We start from the raw sequence: 17,424 nt of genomic DNA, 5'->3' as shown, positions 1-17,424 counted from the left end.
TTCCAATTTTAAGTGAAAACAGTTTAAAAATAATTTACTTGAAAACTCTATATTTAAGTAAAATGAGAAGTAGTTTTGTTATGAGAAAATGACTTTGTGTGTGAGAAGCAGAGAAAACTAGACTGAGTAAGAAATATTAATATTTACCAACTGCAAAAAGAAGCATAAAAGATAGAAAAAGAAAACAGTCATTAAAACATTCTATTTATTATTTTTCATGTGTATTTGAGTCTCTCTACAGCAAATGAGAATAAAATTTGAGGGAATCTCAGGGAAAAATTTCAGGGGAAAATATGTCCTTTGTTCTTGTGTCTCTCTAGTTTTAAGATTATTAGTCATATTATTAGACAAATTTCCATGTTCCCTTAGGCATCCTTCAATACATGACAATAGGTAAACCTGTTTCAACCCTTATTTATTTCTCTATGTGCCAGTCTAGCACATGATCACACCACAGCACACACATACAAATAATACACATGCACACACACACACACACACACACACACACATATATATATATGCATACCCTTTTGCTTCTAAGAGATTTTTTGGTTTTGTAGGTAAATAAAATCATTGTTGGAAATCTATAAATTCAAACTCTATTATAGTGCAGGGCCTTAGTAACTAGAGCAGGTTAAATACTATTTCATTATCTAAAATTGATATTCTTAAAAAAAAAAGACTTGTTTTTTTATGTGTATGAAAGTTTGCCTGCATGTATATGTGTATAGAACATGTCTACCTGGTGCTGGCAGGGGCCACAGAGGGTGTCAGATTCTCTGGAACTAGAGTTGTGGATGGTTGTGAGCTACCATATAGGTGCTAGGGAACTGAACCCAGGTCCTGTGCAAGGGTAGCAGGTGGTCTTAAATGATGAACCATCTCTCCAACCCCCAAAATTAATGTTCTTATTGGTTCAAGTTCATTATTATAGCTGGATTGTCTCTGAAACTAAAACTCTTAACATTAACACAGGCTGTTTCTGCATGCCCTTCTCTTACCTTTGTTGCTCCTGGTGGTTTCAAGACTGCATGGTTTTGATCCTCCATCTCCTTTCACCTGTCTTAACTGTGTTTTCTGGGCACTGATTATTTTCTTGATGACCCTGCTTGGAGATATACACAAAGTTACTTAGCTTACTAGTCTTTTAAATAGTATAAGGTTTTCTTTTTCGGTTTAAGTTGGAGTACGGTTGGTTTGGCAGACAGATCAAGGACCCTGAAGATTTGTGTGTATGCTAATTATGTGTTTGTGATTTTGATGGCCATTGAAGCATTGTTCAAATGGATTAAAACAGAGTCTTTCTGGGGCTGAAGAGATGGCTTGCAGGTTGAAAGCACTCGTCATTGTTGCAAAGGATCCAGATGTGGCTTCCTGCTCCCACCTGGTTCTGTCGCCCCTGCTCACAGCTTCCTGTAACTATTTCCTGGGGGATCTGACACTTTCTTCTGGCCTCCAGGGGCATCTACATGCATATGGTGCACATGTGTACACTTAGGCACATATACATACTCACAAAAATACAGTAAATAAATAAATAAACCAACTTTTAAAGTCCAGGGATGGGGAAGTGACTTCCCTTGCCCACACCTTTCTGTACTGTTGGTATTTGAAAAAGATAAGAGTTTTTGCTTTATAAAACAACTACTTTTTGAGTAGCAGCCAAAGAAAACTTGTATCCTGAAAACAAGGCTGAACAATAATGAGCTCTGTGTATAAAATTGGACTGATGTAAAGGCTTAGAGGAAGCAGTTTCATTTTTACTGTTTGGCTTTGGACAACTGTAACTGGAGGGCAAAAAGGCACTCCCACCTCAGTCTCAAACAAGTTCCTCTCTCCTGGAGATGGAATCCCTGGAACAAGATCACAGCCATGTATCCCATGCTCATAAATTAGAGCACAGGATAGAAAGATGAACAGACAGTTAATGAAAAATGGTTATTAAATATTTAAGAGCGAATTAGCCTCATTCATAATTTAATCAGTTTGTTGGATAATGTCCATTGCTGTCTGGACTCTGGGAACACTTAGGTAGTACGCATGAGGTTATAAACTGCCACAATTTTTCTGGTGGGTGCTCCCACAGTGTGCATCAAAAATAAAAGCATACATTCCCTTTTGATGCAGCAGTTCTTCCAGGAAATTATACTTAAGGAAATAACTGGAGAAATGAGTAAATACACATGTTCATAGCATTACTTATATATAAAGAAGATATCCTTATATATCTTAAATAGCCATCACTTATGCTGAGGAATGGTGTCGTCATACAGTGAAAGACACTACAGCCATTTACAGGAATGAGATAAATCTTTGTGTATTGAACTCAAATAAAAAAAAATTACTGTAATTGGGGGCTGGAGAGATTGCTCAGTGGTTAAGAACAGTGACTGTTCTTGCAGAAGACCTGGGTTAAAATCCCAGCACGCACATGGCAGTTAACTGTCTGTAACTCCAGTTCCAGGGGATCAAACAGCCTCTTCTGTCCTCTGCAGGCATTGCACAACATGAGTGCACTTACCTATGTGCAAGCAATACATGCATAAACATAAAATAAAAATAATAAATAAAATATTTAAAAATTTCGAGTGCTATTATTTCATGTCGACTGAAAACAAGCACATGATTTGGCTTCAAACAAAGACATACAAAATCCCAAAACAGCTTCTACTATGTAATTAAAACATGCTACAAGTGAGTATTGCATTAACACAATTTCACTGGGAGAGAAAGTATTTCATCCTGAAGTCAGAGGAAGTGTTGCTTAGTCTGGAGTCCTTTAGCTAGCGATGAGCAAAAATTAATTCATCTAGTTTGACTACGGTCTTCCAGATCTTATTAACTTTGCCAAGTTAATCCTTCAAGTCAGAATTTGAGAACCTGAGCTGCCTCATAAGAAAGTAAAGACGGATAAAATGGAAAGAGGGACCCAGGCACCACCAGCCGAAAAGATGCCATAGACTTAGTGTTGAGAAAACAGGGAGAGTGTTTATCATGAACTTAAAAGGACTTTTGTGAAGATATTTTCTGACCTAATTTTATGAGTGGTGAAAGGGACTTTGGAGAAGTGGCTTTCTAAATGATCATTTGATTAAAGATAGCGATTCATATTGATTTCAAGCTTACTGACTTCACTGCAGAACTCCCTGTCTTTCTGAGTTAAATATACCATCTTCTTCACCAGCAACCATGCCTCAACTGTTCCCTGGATTAGATCACTTGGATCATGTCATATACAGACATCTTTCTTTCTTTCCTCTAAGAGCAAATTCTCAGATGAAGGGGGAAAAATGTCATGGAATTACCTGCCTTCGAAAATTCTGACACAGAAATAAGATAAAAACAAAAGTTGGAGACAAAATTTAATACAATGTGGTTAAAAGTGACCATAAAAAGTAAGAGGGGAAGAAAAGTAGGTGGGGTGCCAGGTGTGGTGGCGCACACCTTTAGTCTCAGCATTCGGGAGGCAGAGGAAGGTGGATCTCTGTGAGTTCAAGGCCAGCCTGGTGTACATAATGAGTTCGAGGTCAGCTGAGGCTACAGAGAGACTCTGTTTCAAAAGAAATTTTTTAGAAAGTAGGTGGGGACTGAAAAAGTGACTCAGTGGGAGAAGTGCTTCCTGCTGAAACATGAGGACCTTATTTGAAATTGTCGGCACCCATGTATCAGACACTCATAGGAATAATAAATAATAACAGAAATGAAGTCAGGAGTGAGACAGGTTGGCAAATCCTTGAGGCAGTGGAGGTGAAATAGATCAAAATAAATTGTATACATGTTTAAAATTTCCAAAGACTATAAAAAATTTAATAAAAATTCAGGGTATGGCAGTGCAGCCTGTGATCTCAATGCTAAGAGGACAGAGACAGATTCACTGGCTAGCTAGGCTAACCTAAACAGTGAGAGACCCTATCTCAAAAGAACAAGGTGGAGAGCAATAGATTAAGACACCTGACATTGATCTCTGACACACACAAACACACGCACACACGCGCACACACACTGGGGGGGGGGTTGGCATGGTGGGAGAGAAAAGGTAGATTGAGGACTGCAGAGATGGCTCAGTGGTTAAGAGCAGTGGTTGCTCTTGCAGAGGACCGAGTTTGGTTCCCAGCTCCCACGTGGTAGCTCACAATCAACTGTAATTCCAGTTCCAGGGGATTTAATGTTCTCTTTAGGTCTCCATTGTCACCTGTACTCATGTGCATACACAGACACGTATGCACGTAATTTAAAAAAACAATAAAAATAAATCTTTGAAAGAAAAAAATGTAGGTGGATCATTTTCTCAGTGTGGGCTGCATTCTGCAAGTGAGGATCTGAGAAGGGGAAGGCTATACTTTGCCCTTTTTAATAGGGAATCTCATGACTGATATGCCTATAATGGAAGCAAGAAATATTTGGATTAGCAGCAATAAATCTGGAAATTCGTATTATTTTTAGAATTCAATGTCTGTATCTTATGTCACACATATAAGATAATGTCTCTACCCTGAAGACAGATAAAGGCATCAAATAATAAGCATACAGTTCAGACAGAGCTGGTCCCCGCAGATCCGGGCTAGGTTCTATCTTTGCCTAATCTGCTCATGGCTTCCAGGCTTTTGTTTACATTTCCCTCCTTGCTCATGAGAAGTACCAGCTGTTCTGATGAACAGTGAGTCAGACTGAGCATTATCTACTCATGGCGTTGTGGTATTCCACACACTTCCTCTTCATTCCCCTCCTTTTTTCAAGTTTCGATATTGGTTCCAATTTTCAGAGTACTGCAAGTGTTAGCAAGCGCCTGCACAACACTCCTTCCAAGGACTGATTGTGCCTCTTTTTCTGGATTCCTTGCTGTCCTATCTCTCCAGCTGTTTTGTTTTTGCTCCCTTTTTGTTTTTCCTTGTTCACATAGCCATGCCTTTGAACTTGTCTTTGAAACTACAGCTCAGATCCTTCTGTGTCCAATTGAATTATGGGCTCAGTTATAATCAAAACACACATTTTCTCTTTCTTTCTTTTCCTTCCTTCTTTAATCCATCCATCCATCCATCATCCATCTATCTATCTATCTATCTATCTATCTATCTATCTATAACCCCAGAAAACAAAACCAGGTATGAAATATTTGCACTCATTCTAGACTTGTGCAGGTCGAAAGTTCTGGAAATACTAGCCCCTGGGCTGCACAATCAGGCTGTCTGAGAAGCTTGGTGAAAAGCACAATCAGGCTGAGAAGCTTCGTGAAAAGGCATGTTTGGGGTCTAGTCTGTCACCCCACCTCCCTCCCTCCCTCCTCCCTCCCTCCTTCCTTCTCTTTCTCACTTTGAACCTTCCATTCATCATCGTTTGTTCTAAGTACTCTTTCATTTCCGCCCAGCTGAGACTATTCTCTTGTACATATTCTAAGACATGCTTTTTTCCCCCTTTTTTACACATTTCTAGAAGAATTTTTTTAAACAGCCTGCTTCTTCTTTGCCTGGAGAAAACCCCACATTCAGGCATGCTGATCACTCTACACAGGATACTCAGGGGCCTCTAGCCCTGCAGTGCTTCAACTCTCATAGTGAGGATAGCTGTGTACAAAGTTCTGTGCATGAGAAGTTTTGACTCTCTCTCTCTCTCTCTCTCTCTCTCTCTCTCTGTTTTAACCCAAACACCTTACTTTTTAAAACAGAGGTCTCTCTTTTTAGCAGAGACATTTTGTTACAACACAAAGAAACTGGGTAAACTTATTGGAAAGATTTAGTTCTGAACCATAGCTGCACATATGGTGGGGTCTGAAGCGATCTGTTTTCCTGTGATAGAAGCCAGTTTTGATCACCTATTTTTTGCATTTATTCTCTCCTACGCAGGAATCTCGGTTATTCAACTATATCCCACTTTTTCTTAATTATCTCTTATAACTCATTTTATCACTCCAGTACTTCAAAGTAGTTCAAGTCCTGCTCTTATGTCAGCAATTTGTTCTTGTTTATCTTCCTCTCTGGCTTCTCTCATTTACCAACGTGCACTATATGACTGTTGCCATCAGTTCTCCCTAAACTACTTTACATTGACACAGTGAATACACTGTCCAGGCTTCCTTGACCACTGAGTCATAAGTTTCTGGAAAAGGGAGAGCCCAGTACCTATCACAATATCTGGTGGAAAGGAGACCCTCAGTATTGGTTAAAATATATCTTTGGAAGACAACTTTATAGCTTAATGTAATAATAGCTAAATATAATTGCAAATGCACAACTATAGCTTTGGAAATCAGCATTCTTGTTCTCACTAAAACAAAAGAAAATCTGAGTAAAGCCTGAAAATCAAGTCTTCTTCACTTGTCAGATAACTGAGGTTACAGGTCAAATTGCCACCCCCAAAGTAGAAAGTGAACGTCAAGAGCATAGCAGCTTGCTGGGGAAAGAAGCCGTGCTGCAGCCAGCAAGAAGGCAGAAGTAGGAGGTCGCTGTCTTAGTCACTTTTCTGTTGTTGTGACAGAAACACTGACCCAAGCAATTTATAGAAGGAAGAGTTTACTGGAGCTTACAGTTCCAGGGGAATTACAGTCCGTCATGGCAGGGGGCATAGTGGCTGGAGGTGGCTGGCGCAGGAGCAGCAAAAGCTAAGCTCTTGCATCATCACACAGGCACAGGAAGCAAGAGGGCCACTGAAGATTGGCAGGCTTAGGAACTCTCTAAGCCTACCCCCAGTGACGTGCTTCCTTCAGGATAGCCACACCTTCTAGAACCTCCCAAAACAGTACCACCATCTGGGGACAAAATGTCCAAATACTTAGAGCCTATGGGGACATTTTCATTCAAACCAGCACAGTAACTGATTGCTCTGAGGAGATGGAGCTATTGAAGACAGTCTTCGGGAAGTTTACCACTCTATCACACTGGAGAAGGTCCCTTGTGATTTCAAAGTAGGAGGAAAATATGATCTTTGGAAATAAAGTTGGAACATTCTGTGTTCTCCTTGGCATGCTCTCGATCTTGTTAGGCAGGAAGTTAACTAACAATAGAGTCCCCAAAACAGTATGGAAAGAGTGTGGTTGCTGGTGGTCTACTCTGAGTTAGCTAACACTGGCTTCAGATCCTTGCCAGGGGACCACGCACAGTGCTGAGCCCTTTCCTTTAGTAAACTTCAATTTGGGGAGTATTTAAAGCTCTATACATATTCTTACATCTTATACACCTACCTGTAGCTAACAGGATTCTAAGTAAAATGGACTTCTGAGAAGGATATGCCACTCTCCTGGGAAGGTCCACCCTGCAGGAAAGCTTGGGATGGGATAGGACAGGGAGAGGAAGTACACGCCCCATGTCTCCAGGAGGGCCATTTCTCCACAGCTGGGTCTGCTCTTGTTCTACAATGCAGTCTTGCTTCCTTGCTTGCTCTAGCTGAACTGTTGATTGCTTTCTCTGCTACTGTGCTCTATCTGATTCTTCATGGGGGAGCACAAGAACTGAAGCAGTAGCTGAGGTTAAGACCAGAGGACACTGGAGATCTTGCCAATAACAGCCTCAAGAAAACTGTTTCCCAGAACCTAACCAACTTGACTTTATAAGAGCCTAATAAATTGGGAGGAAGGAAAACACCTCATATGAGCCTCTAGCAAATTTAAATGTTGGGGAAAAGAACTCCCAGGTAGTTTCCTCTAGTCTCATGGAAGGAACTTGAAGCTTAGGAGCAACTGTGAAGGCCACAGACCAGAGGGACCGGACCGCAAGACTGAAGACACACCTATTGATAAGTCTTCCTCATGTCTCACTGCCTTAGTGCATCAATAGAGCTCCTGTTAATGGAACACATTTATAGGTCCTGTGGAAGGAGAAAACTCTAGAGAGGCCCACACACTGCAGAGGAGGCAACATCAGGAATGTTACTAGGATTTTTGGCCTCTAATACAAGCTATAGCCAACAACAGACTCGATCTAACGCTTCTCTACAACAGAGTAAAACGTCAATAGAACCCACATACCCATTTTTTTTGCCTAATAAAATGTGACTTTCAGTGATGCTGCTCCAGAAAGTTCACACACATACATAAACACACACATGTGTGTGCACATACATATACAGTAATGTGAAGTAAGTATTAGAACCAGGTCAAATGTGTCAGAAATTTTGAAACAATTGGACTGATTCTATGAAGCAGGTATGACTGGCTCCTCAGTTTTAATAGACTGTAATGAAAACATGAGACACATGGAACAACACACGGGGGACATACACCGAGAGTGAGAGCTTACCTGAAAAAGAGCCACTGGGAAGTAGAAAATACAGTAACAGTCCCATTTTCGGATTTTATTCAATCAAAATTAAATGGTATATGCGATACTATAAACAATGAAATATTTTATCTTCGTTTGTAGTCACACAGAATTGGATGCAATCTAAGACTGCTGAATGGATTATTATATGTTATACATTTGTACTGCTAGAACCTTTTAGGATAAAATAATTATTCTATAATTGTTCAACAGACTTATTTATCAGACTTATTTACCAGACTTATTTAAACCGCTGAAGTCTTTGTTTTAAAAATGTTGTGGCAGTCCTGTGCAGCGCCGCACCATGGCGATGTTTGAATAAAGGCAGCCTGATGCTGCATCCATTTTAGCTAAGACGGAACCCCGGTGCTCCGAGAGCCTGTTCCTTCAGGACTCTCTGGCAACATTTTTCTTGAACGAGCACCTTCTTCAGTTGCTCTTTTGTTGAACTTGCGCATCCAGCATGAAATGTGAAAGGAAATTTACCAGTTTTTATTTATTACAAACAAATCAGAAATTTACCAGAAAGATTTTTCCCTTTCTGACCCCTACTCACCTAGAACAGCCCAGATACAAGCACAAAAATACGTTATCAATGCAATCCCTGTTTTTGCAACACAAATGGGATAATCTTCCTTGCTTTCAAGGACTGTTCAGCGATCCACTGCTTGCGGTGCTTGCTTGATAGGCAACGCACGCACGCACGCACACACGCACGCAAACATTTTATCACTGCAGTACTGAAAGCCCCTCAGTCTTCGTCGCTGGTCTGCCAATGACTCCTCGTTTATCTTGCCTTCACCTCTTTTTCTCTTTTGCTTCTGAGCCTCTGCTATGACTGTTGCTGTCGGTTCTTACTGACACTGAAACAATTCTGAATACACATTGTTCTGAATCAAGGGCAAGGATGGGTCATGAGGGATGAAAGCTACGTGCCCAGGTCTCAAGAGGAGCCCAAGGCCTCCTAAGCTTGTTTTACATTGTAAACTAGTTGACGTAGTGTTAAATGATCTCAAAACATAAGGTTAACTTTTTGGTTGCAAGGTTAGGTATAAACCGTTTGTCCAGCGCTTGTTCATACTGTGAAGGTCATTCCCCAAAAATGTGGTACTGAGATTGGCCCCAGAACCCAGAACGGGCAAGGCAAGCACATACCATTGAGCTTTTCTCACCCCTCCGTGTGAACAAGGAAGCAGATGTGTTTTGCTGCTTGCTTTTAAGTGCAATGCCTGTGGAGGTCAGAAAAGGGTTGGATCCTCTGAAATTGGAGTTATGGATGATTGTTAGCTGCCATGCAGATGCTGGGAACCAAACCTGGGTTTTCTATAAGAGCAGCCACTGCTCCTAATCACTGGGCCTCCTCTCCAGCTTCACTGATATTTTTTCCAGATTAGATATGAAGTATTAATAGGGTTTTAAAATGACTTAGAAAAAGTACTCTTTTTATAAACTCTATTTTTAAAAGATTTTATTTTTTAAATTATGTGTGTATGTGTGTATCTGTGTGTGGGTATGTGCTTGAGATTGAAGGTGCACACAGAGGCCGATCATTGGATCTCCCTGGAGCTAGAATTACAGTAAGTTGTGAGCCACTGGACATGGGAACAGAACTTGGGTCCTCATGAAAGAGCATTATGAATTCCTTTTTTGTGTGTGAAAAAGTCTTTATTTTTATTCTTATATTTTTTAGAAGAAGCATTTCACTACAGCTTTAACAATTTCCAGAGCAAGGACACATCTCTTTCAAAAGTGGCTGTAAATTTTTAGGTTCACAGTTGAATTAATAGGGTTATAAAATATTGAACTCAGTATAAACCCTACATTTCATTTTAAAATATACTGTTTCCTACTTTTTTGGGGGGGTCTTTTTGAAGCAGGGTCTCCCTGTAGCCCCAGCTGTCCTGGAACTCACTGTGTAGACCAGGCTGGCCTTGAACTCAGAGATCCACCTGCCTCTGTCTCCAAGTGCTGGAACTACAGGCGTGCGCCACCATGCCCAGCTTGTTTCCTACATTTTAAATGCTACTAACACTTAGATGTTTGCATATGTATCTTTAATCTCTATATATCTGATTATTAAAAAAATCCTTAGTACCTGAGTATGGATATAAAGTCATCAGGTAGATTTCAATGGTAATGTTTATCACCTCTACTAATTGACATGAACTAAATTTTTATGCTTTCTCCTCAAATACATCTTTTTATTTAATTTGTTGATTGTTTTGGTGTGTATATCATACAGAACCCACACAATCTTGTTCATCTATATACCCACTTCCCAAATGGCACCCTCCCATAGCCTCCCCCCTGACACATTGGAGCCCATATACTCTGTCATCCCTGTTACTGTCCACTGTGTTGGGACAATGGCCCCCAGCCATTCCCCAGTGTGTAGGAGGAAGTGCTAACAGGCCTGGTAAACATGCTATGGTGCATGCAGAACCGTTACTTCCCCTTAAGCCAACCTGAAATCTGCCTGACAGGGGAGAAACAGCTGACGCAAGAACACGTAATGAGAGAGACCGTGGAGAAAGAGACAGCGCAGCACGGAGCAGCCGAGGGACCAATGGGACACCAGGAGGGGGTATACAGGCATGCCCAATATCCTGCAATAAACGAGTCTGTTTTGCCACTGCCTGACTCCCAGAGTCTGTGCCACTGACTCTGTGCCTTCTTACCCCTACTTCCAAGGGGCTTGGGAGTGGCGGTAGCGACACCAGTGCATGTCCATCTGCTGAATCTAGTCAGCCTATCTAGAGATCTTTGTTTTAGGAAGATCAGCTCTTCCTCATCTAGTAGCAATCAGATGTCAATATTCCTTTAGATAAGATTGGGGTCTGCTGTTCATTTTCCCAGTTCTATGCTGGGAGTTCTGTCTGGGAGTCTTTTGGGCCACACTGGCCAACAACTCAAAGGAAGGTATCTCCTGTCTAGCACTGTTTCTTGTTATGTAGCCTTTAGCTATACATATGGACTCTTAAAAATTATATTGACCCCATTAATCTTTGGTTATACTTTCCTTTGGGTGTTTAAGACCCTTCAGTTGACCCAGACAAAACAATTTACTTTTACTCTTAAGGTCATTTGAGGATCTGTTCCTCAGGAGTCACATGGGCTTGGGAGGAGTCCCTGGCTCTTTTCTTTTACAGGTTCCATCTATGTGAAGATAAGTCAAAGGTCCTACTCAACCATGGCTGGCTTCACTTAGAAGCATGGAGGAAATGTTTCCTCTGTGTTGACCCCCTCCTCTTTGTAGACTGGACACTGGTTCAGGTCCATCTGGTGGGGTCTCCACAGCCTCCTTGATCAAGAAGACAGGTGACTTCCACAGTTATAGGACATTTTCAGAGATGCTCATAGTCCCCTGGATCTTAGTTGACCTAGGAAGGAAAGGAGCAAAAACTGTCCTTTATGTCCCTCTGTCCAAATTAGTACAGGCCTCATAGTATAGCTGTTAAACATCCAAGAAGGTTAGTTCCACAGTCTGGTACTTCTAATTACCATGTGCCATGTAGACAGAGCTTGGGCAAAGACCAAATGCTCTCAGATAAACCTTGCCTAGACATAAATTACATTCTTTGGTATGGTTGTATGTATAATTAGTCAGTAGGTTGTTGGCCTAATATGGTTCCCTCTGGTTTTTCAAAACTAGCCTGGCATTATTTATCTCTCTCATTGTCTGACCCTCCACTATGGTTTTCCCATTTAAGGTGCCCCCATTTTTCCCATTTCTCCCTTAATAATACCCTTCTCCTGTGGTCCTACCTCTCTTGAGCTCCTTCTTTCCCTTTATCCACTAGGTTCCTTATATAACTTTCCCTCCTCCTCCCTTTAAAATAGCCCTATTTTTATCCATATCTCCCTTATTAACACCTGTTTTCTACTGTTCTTCTCTTTCAGATTCTTTCTTTTCCTTTACCTCCCTGGTTCCTTAAGAAAAACATTGAGTTAACAAAAAAATTTAACAAGTTTCACTTAGCAAAAATACACCCAAAAGGAAATCAGAGTACAAAGAAAGCTTTAAGTCAAGGCCTCACCGATTCCTACAGTGTTAGTATTGTGTCTCAATACTCAAAACTATCTTTTAAAAAGGTTAAACTTAACCTAAAAGATTTTAAGTGAAAGTATAAACTAGAATGAATATGAGAAAGGCTTATCTTTGAATCAGGGATCTAGGACCTCTGAGTTCTCCAAAAAAGTACATCTCCCCAATCTGTTCACTGTGGTATGCTGTAAAAGTTCCACACTTAACATAAACTACTTCAGCTCAGATAACATCACTCTGAAGTATACTACTAAAATGTTAATTGAGAAAAGCAGAAGAAAATAGTTTTACTCAATATTATATGCTAGAAGAAAAGTTTGCATGAGAAACACTGTCAAGAGGACATTTTTTAATCCAGATTTCACAAACTCATGGTGCAAAGTGGGTCCCCCAGCTTCCTCTAGAGTTATAAAACTCCTCTTCACTGCTTATTGGCTGCCTGTGAAATACTTTTTTGATTGAAATAACTTGAATGTTCCTACAAAACTAATCATATCTGTCCATGCTGTTCTGACCGCTGTAGCCAGCCCCGTAACAGCTACTCACTGACTGACTCTCCAGGCCACTATAGGTGGCCTGGGCCTCTGATACATCCATGCCCTGCATCACCTGACTGCTATAAGCCCCATTGCTATCCCTGGCTACTGAATTCAGGAAGAGTTTTATGCTGCATGTTGGCCCTGTCCTTGTCATAGCTGCCACTGCTTCTTCCTAAGTGGGAAACTCAGTGTCAGCTTTGCCTGTCACTCTTCCATCAGGACCAATCTCAATACGAACTCTTGCAGGATTGAGTGGAGAGAAGAAATTGTCAAAGTCATTCTCTGTTGCTTTGCAGAGCAGCCTCCTCATGTGGACCCAGTGGCCGGTGGTGCTTTACACTGTGAACTCGCTGTCTCCATATCTGTGGTCATACATTCCTGAGAGACAATAGCTGAGATCACTCCCAAAAAGGTCAGTGGTGAAGCCATACCTATCGCTGAAGCTACTGTATTCTTCGTAGCCCCCATAACCTGTACTATAAGCAACAGACCTCATCCTATCCAGGCCTGCCTGCTTCACAATACCAATGTACCTCTGGGCTGTGCCAGGCTGCTCATAAGGCCCAGGCCTCTGCACCGACATGACCACTGAGCCATTGCTCCAGTCCACAGAGTGATGCAGGTTCAGTTACAGATTATTCAGCTAAAAGATTTTTTTCTAGGATTATACAGTTTGATGCAATATTGTTGTTAATAAAAAAAAATTAAATTTCCAATGGACATAAGTGTGTGTTATAAAATCAAAGGAGTATATATAAAAATTGAAGTCAAACTTTCAACAATTTTGGTCTATAAGTTTTGGACAAAGGCAATTAACAAGTGTTACTCTGAGCTGAGGACATTTAATTACTGATTTGAAATCCTCCAGAGTTTCTTTTTGTCTTTCCTGTTCCTGTCAGCTATCAAGTGTTTTGTCTGCATGTAAGTGCACCTATGTCATGCAATGACCACAGAGGCCAGAAGAGGGCACAAGATCACCTAGAGCTGAAGTTATGCAAGATTGTTAGCTATGTGGGGCCTAGGAACTGGACCTAGGTCCTCTGAAAGATTAGCCAGTGATTTTAAAAGCTGAGCCTTCTCTCCAGTCTCCATTTGCTTTCTTTTTTGATAGCAGTCAAATTCATTCGCGATTAGTACAAATAAATAGCAATTTAAAGTCAGTCTACACTTTTAAGGAACAATAATAATAAAATATGCAGCAATGTATTGGGGATATCATCAACTAAGTTTATGTAGCAATGAGAAAAAATAATAACCTCCCTAGATAAGTCATGTGGTAGCCTAGTACCAAAGTCATATCTTCAAACTTATTCCTTAGACATCCACACTTCAATGACACTTGCATTCGAATAACCCAGGATAACCCTGCAACACAAATCAGTTGCAGGTCACAGCTCTTTCCTTCTCAAATTTCAAGGCAGGACTCAAAGGTGCTGAGATTTCTTCCTCAGTTTTGCCTGGTAATTTGTACCTAATCAGTTATCACTTCATTAGTTGCAAGATCTTTGCTACCCTATGAGATATGACTTCACTTCCTCTCCTGACTTGAGTCACTGTCCTGAATCTTGACCCCAGATGTGTTTAGGACTATGCAGAGAATCATGATTTATATACTCTTGCTGAGGCCTCAGCTTTGATTGGTGTCTGGAGATTCACTGCTGTGCTCTTTCAACTGAATGAATGTCATCTCAACGCCAGTGTTGAGTACACCTGGGACAAAGACTGAGGTTGCTCCTGGATGCTGTGTCCAGGCATCTGGCTGGTTCCCAGAGGTCTGTCAATTTTTCTTGCTCTTGGTGTGATGCCCTTTCTCTGTTCTAGTTTCCAGTCACTGACACATGTATCTTATTACTAAACTTTTTGTTATATCAGGTATTATATGATTTTTGGAATCATATAATTGGCTTTTGTGAGTCAATTGAAAATCACACAAGTACTAGTAAAGCATCATTTTTTAAACTTAATAAAGCAGCCCACCCCAGGCCTCTCTCCTACCTGCAGGCCTCTCTCCGGGGTAAGTCCATTAAGCTCTCCACGCCTTTACTCCCCCAGCCTCATTCACCCTCCCATCTCTGCCACCATTCTCTCCTCCAAGTTTGGGCCCTGCCCCATTCCTTGTCTTGGGGCCACAGACACCTGGGGAACCAATACTGCTTCCTGATCCTTTTCATCCAGACCAACGGAGTGCCTTGTCTGGGCACCAGGAGCAATGCTTCTGGGCCTGGACCCACCCTCACCTCCTTCTGCTTCCCTGGGCCTACACCACCCACCAGCCTCTTTCCAAGGCATGGGGGCTGACCTTTCCTCTGCCTGAACTTTTGCATCCAGACTACCCAGCTCCTCACAACAAAACGTCTGGAACACACTGAAAGGGGTCCTTAGAGGGAAGTTTATAGCTCTAAGTGCCTACATCAAAAAATAGGAAAGAACACAAATAAATGACTTAACATGCAACTCAACACACTTGAAAAGCAAAAGCAAACAAAACCCAAACACAGCAGACAAGAAGAATTAACAAAAATCAGGGCAGAAATTAATGAAATTGAAACAAAGAAAACAATACAAAGAATCAACAGTTCTAAGAGCTGGTTCTTTGAAAAGGTAAACAAGATTGACAGACCACTATCCCAGTTAACCAAAAGAAAGAAAGAGCACCTCCAAATCAACAAAACCAGAGATGAAAGGGGAAACATCACAACAGACACCAGAAAGATCCAGAACATTATAAGGGAATACTTTAAAAACCTATATGCTACTAAATTTGAAAACCTAAAAGAAATGGATGGATATCTAAAGGCATGGGAACCACCAAAACTAAAATAGAAGAATTAAACAGCTTAAACAGACTCATAACACAAAAGAAATTGAAACAGTAATACAAAACCTCTCAACTAAAAAAAGCCCAGGGTCAGACGGATTTACAGTAGAATTCTATCAGACATTTAAAGAAGATCTGCATCTAATACTACTTAATTTATTCAAAAAAATAGAAATGGAGGGAGAGCTTCAAAATTCTTTCTATGAAGCCAGCATCACTCTAATACCAAAGCCAGGTAAAGATACAACCAAAAAATAAAACTATAGACCCATATCCTTAATGTTCATGGAGAAAAGTTCAGCCACCTGATATTTGATGAAGGGGCCAAGAACGTTAACTGGAGGAAAGACAGCATGTTCAGCAAATGGTGCTGGCAAAACTGGATCTCCACTTGTAGAAGAATGAAACTAAACCCCTTTCTTTCAGCCTGCACAAAAGTCAATTCCAAGTGGCTCAAAGACCTCAATGTAAAGCCTGTAACTCTAAAACTATTAGAAGAAAACATTGGGGAAAACCTACAAGATATAGGCGTAGGAAAGGATTTTCTGAACTGGACATCAATTGCTCAGGAAACGACATCATTTTAAATGGAGGAAAAACTGGAAGCATTCCCATTGAAATCAGGAACCAGACAAGGCTTCCCACTATCCCCACTTCTCTTTAACATAGTACTTGAGACACTTGCAAGAGCAATAAGACAAGAGAAAGGAGACAACCAAGGAAGCAAACAGAAAACCGACAGAATGGGAGAAAATCTAAACCAGTGACACATGCGACAGATGTTTAATAACCGGAATTTATAATGAACTCATAAAACAGAACCAAGACAAGAAGCAACCCAATTAAACGTGGAAAAGAAGAGATCAAATTATCCCTTTTGTCGATGATATTATATTACATCTAAGGGATGCCAAAAATTCCACCTGAAAACTCCTAGAATTATTAGCACGTTCAGTAAATTGGCAGGTTACAAAATTAACCTACAAAATTCTATAGCTTTTCTATTGACCAATGACAAGGAGTCAGAGAAAGAGCACAGGGAAACCATCCCATTCACAATTGCCAGGATGTGGGGAAAGGGGAACACTCATCCACTGCTGGTGGGGCTGCAAACTTGTTCAACCCCTATGGAAAGCAGTGTGGAGAACTCTCAAAAAACTACAAAGGATCCTACAATTTGACCCAGTTATACCACTCCTTGGCATATGCCCAAAGAACTCATCCTATTGCAGAGACACTTGTACATCCATGTTTGTTGCTGCTCTTTTCACAATAGCTAAGAGGTGGAAGCAACCTAAGTGTCCCTCAGTTGATGAGTGAATAATGAAAATGTGGTTCATTTATAGAGTGGAGATTTACTCAGCAGTAAAGAAAGATGAAATCATGAAAGTTGCAGGTAAATGGATGGAACTAGAAACTATTATGCTAAGTGAAGTAATACAGCCTCAGAAAAAAATCAGCATATGTTCTCCCTCATATGTGGATCCTAGAACCAGACTCTGATATATAGGTATGCAACCAGACATAACTGCAGGAACCAGGATAATGGAAAGGAACCAGGGCGGTAAAGGAAAAGAAATAACCTGAAAGAGAAGAACAGTAGGAAACAGGCCTTAATAAGGGAGTTATGGATAAAAATTGGGGTAGTTTAAGGGAGGGGGGAAGGAAGGGGATACAAGGAACCTAGGGGATAAAGGGACAGAAGGAGCTCAAGAGAGGTAGGACCATAGGAAAAGGGTATTATTAAGGGAGAAAAGGGGGGAAATCAAG

At 40.8% G+C, this 17,424-nt stretch overlaps 1 pseudogene; it reads right to left on the bottom strand.

The window, feature by feature from the left end:
- Window positions 1–12,783: 12,783 nt before the first annotated feature.
- On the bottom strand, window positions 12,784–13,419 carry LOC103742890 (annotated as a pseudogene).
- Window positions 13,420–17,424: the final 4,005 nt, after the last annotated feature.

Source organism: Nannospalax galili, unplaced genomic scaffold (genome assembly GCF_000622305.1).
Source record: "Nannospalax galili isolate Female #2095 unplaced genomic scaffold, S.galili_v1.0 scaffold742, whole genome shotgun sequence".
Lineage (NCBI taxonomy): Eukaryota > Metazoa > Chordata > Mammalia > Rodentia > Spalacidae > Nannospalax > Nannospalax galili.
Note: the sequence above shows the minus strand (reverse complement) of the source record. Positions and strands in the feature narration are given on the sequence as shown.